This window comes from Lissotriton vulgaris, unplaced genomic scaffold (genome assembly GCF_964263255.1).
Source record: "Lissotriton vulgaris unplaced genomic scaffold, aLisVul1.2 SCAFFOLD_4863, whole genome shotgun sequence".
Classification (NCBI taxonomy): domain Eukaryota; kingdom Metazoa; phylum Chordata; class Amphibia; order Caudata; family Salamandridae; genus Lissotriton; species Lissotriton vulgaris.
This window is the reverse complement of record NW_028248999.1, coordinates 111409-115233: the sequence shown is the minus strand read 5'-3', so window position 1 is coordinate 115233 and position 3825 is coordinate 111409.

Genomic DNA, 3825 nt, shown 5'->3' with positions numbered 1-3825 from the left:
CAAGTTTTTAAATCACCAAAAACAGTTAGGTATAAGGCTTTGCACTGGTTTTTTAAAAGACGCACAGCACTTCTAAAGAGGCACTCTCTCGCATTTCTCAATATATTCTCGTCCATTAGCTCTGTTTTTTCATTCTTTGGGGTGGATATTAATTTGGAGCTAGTAGAAAAGTGGCAGAAAATAGGGTTCAGGAAACTGGATGATTTTTTAAAAAATGATACCTGGATTATGGTATCAGATTTGGCGGCCCGGGTTCAGGGCAATTTTTTATTACTGGGCTCATATAAGCTGATTCATGGTGTCTTGCTTCAATTAGATCCCACACATCTTTCCCCCCCTGATTCACTATTCACTGAACTTTTCTGTCAAAACTAGAAAGGAAGCCAGGGGAGTGGAAACGGTGTTTAACCATGAACAGGGATCTGAATTTATGTGACAAAGCAAGTAATAAATGGCTAGACCAGGAAAGCATGGTATTAACGCCCGCCGTATGGAAAAGAATTAATGTGCTGAATTTCTCTGCATTAAGAGGGGCCAATTGGCGCAGAATGTTGTTTTTCAGTAAATGGCTTCTGTATTTTACCCCGGTTAAAATTAAGAAGATGTATCCTGAATGCTCTTCAAATTGTTTTAGGTGTTTACAGCATGATTCTGCTAATTGGTCGCATGTGGTTGCTAAATGTCCTAAAATTGTTCCTTTTTGGGAAAATATATTCACGTTTCTGCAAAACCAGTGCGAAATCCCAATCTCTGTTAACTATAAAATGATTTTGTATGGATTCGACCCTGAAATAATGCTAGAAGGGCAATTAGTTAAATTCATATATATCGCTATGGCTGTGGCAAGATCATTAATTCTTCAAAATTGGCGATCGCAATATTGCCCCAACGTACATGAATGGCGTTATAAAATGCAAAAAGTGAGAAATAGCGAACAAGTGTATGCTCAAAGAGTGGGGTCGATTCGGAAGTTCGAGAAAATATGGGTTTCATTTTGTATTGATGTTAATTAAGCCTGAGGGCATATATGTTTTTACTGTCATGGTGATATATGTGTTTTCTAATTTTTGATGTTCTGTGCACATTCGGGTTAATTAACGTTATGCTTTTTTGTGTCCAAGACTTCAATAAAAATCATTTAAAAAAAAAAAAGTCACAGGTGTGGCAAGTTGGGGCACTGGAAGAACGAGTGTAAGGCTATGCAGAGTGGTAATGTGCAAATAAATGATTTGAATCCACAGACGCAGAATAAGGTGCCACGGAAGACACAGCAGCAGGTAATACAGAACCAGTTACCTCCCGCACCTGTACCAAATTACAGGAGCAAAGCACAACAGAGTGTAGATACCACAAATTGGAAGAGAAGTGAAAGGAGAGATACAGCAACCTCACAATTTCTGTGCGTGCTTGGCGCCTCCTTGCCGGTCGACCAGTCGGGTTCATATATTGAAGGAAAGGTTGAAGGTAATGATTCACCTTTCTATTGGATACTGGTGCTACCCATTCTACTGTGAGAACAGCAGACGTTCCAAACCTACCCCTTTCGGCAGAAGCGATCCAAGTAGTGGGCATTTCTAATAAACCAATTAGTACCCCAGTTACAGAACCTATGGAAGCGCCGAGACGCCCACGGGTATTCGCCGCGCTCTACAAATGTCAATAAATAAATAAATAAATAAATAAATAAATAATAGGTAATTTTAAAGAAATGCATAGATTTGTTGTCTGTGATTCAAGTCCTGTAAACTTATTAGGACGAGACTTGTTGTGCAAAATGAATTGCACCATCTTTTGCACCCCAAGTGGTGTTGAAACACAAACACCAGACGAAGACGGAATTTACAAATTAATGTTAGCCTAGCAAGAGACAGAAACTAAAAGACTGACCCTAGAGGACTTACCAGAAGATCTACAACAGACGATAAAACCAGATGTATGGGACTTTACTGGAAAAGATGTAGGATTCATGGCAAATGTGGACCCAATAAAAGTGACCATAAAAGAAGATGCAGTTTACCGGAATACTCGACAGTATAAAATGAGTTCAGAAATAAAAGCAGGTGTTGCAGTAGAAATAAAGCGGTTGGTTGAAGCAGGCATTTTACAGGAAATAATGAGCAGTCCATGCAACTCACCCATAATTGGTATAAAGAAACCGAGTGGCAAGTACAGGGTCTTACAAGACCTCCGCAAAATGAATAAGATTGTTGTTCCCTGTTGTCCAGTCGTGCCAAACCCAGCAGTGATTCTGTACCAGATACCGTGGGAGGCTGAATGGTTTACTGTCATTGACTTGTGTCACGCATTTTTTTCAATTCCATTACACCCAGATAGCAATTTTTTTTCTCATTTGAATTCAACAGTCATGTTTATGTCTGGAATTGTGTCCCTCAGGGGTATACAGAGAGCCCCTCAATTTTTAATCAGATATTGACAAAGTGCCTTGAGTCTCTGGTACTGCCTGGACAGTCAGTTCTGGTCCAGTATATAGATGACCCATTGGTGGCGTCTAAAACTCTAAATGACTGTGTTGTCGACACCATTGCATTACTGAATCACTTAGATGAAGGAGGACATAAAGTGTCACCAGAGAATTTGCAATTGCACCACGTCAGTGAAATATCTGGGGCACCAGATAGAAAAAGGTGTTAGAAGAGTTACCTCAGAAAGAACCAGAATAATTAGAAACATGAATTTGCCTTATACCCAAAAAGAGATTAGAATGTTTCTTGGAGTTGTAGGATACTGCAGGCAATGGATTGTGGGATTTGCAGTCCTAGCAAAGCCATTAATACAAATGACAAAGAAAAGAGCCAAGGACTCAGTAGAGTGGGATGACGAAAGCATGACTGCTTTTGTAAAATTACGAGAATGTCTGTGTACAGCTCCAGCGTTAGGAATGCCTGACTATTCAAAGGATTTTGCACTTTTCTGTGACACCCGAGATAATTGTGCACTTTCAGTTTTGACTCAGATTAATGGTTTGGTAAGACGTCCTGTGGCATATTTTTCTTCCACATTAGACCCAGTGACAGCTTCATTGCCCGGATGTATAAAAGCAATGGCTGCAGCATGCATGAGTCTTGAGCACAGTGAATCCATTATTATGGAACATCCTCTGACTGTGTATGTTCCACATGCAGTTGTAATCTTGCTAACCAGGACTAAGACCCAGTATCTCACACCTAGTCGGCTGACTAAGTATGAAAGAATCCTTGTAGGTGCAGGAAATGTAACCATTGCTAGATGTAATATTTTGAACCCAGCAACACTGCTACCTAATTCACATACTGCAGAAGTAAAGGGAGAAGTTGAACATGACTGTATTGATCTAACAGAATATAGTACAAAACCACGACCAGACATAAGAGAAGAGCCCTTAATTGATTCAGAATATGAGTTATTTGTAGTTGGTTCCTGTATGAGACATGAGGAAGGAGGTTTAAGCGCTGCTTCAGCAAGTGTGCACATTGGGAGTTCCAGTTGAAGAATCCCATCTGCCTGGAGTCAAGTCTGCACAAGTAGCTGAATTGGTTTCCTTGGCAAAGGTCTGTAAATTTGGGAAAATTTGGAAAGTAACCATATACACTGACCACCGGCCCTCGCTCTCCGGATCCATGGGACGCGGACCAAAGCAAGATCAGCAGAGCGAAGAGGGCCACCCGGCTCGTAGTACTCCAGCAGATGGAATAGCCCCGATGGGGCCTGTCGTGACAGAATCTTATGGGAGTAACACAGTGCCTTGAACTCAATACGCCGATCGTCTGGCAGCCAATGGAGTCTAGGAAGCACATGGGCAACTGAGTGCGATCTACGCAGAGCGAC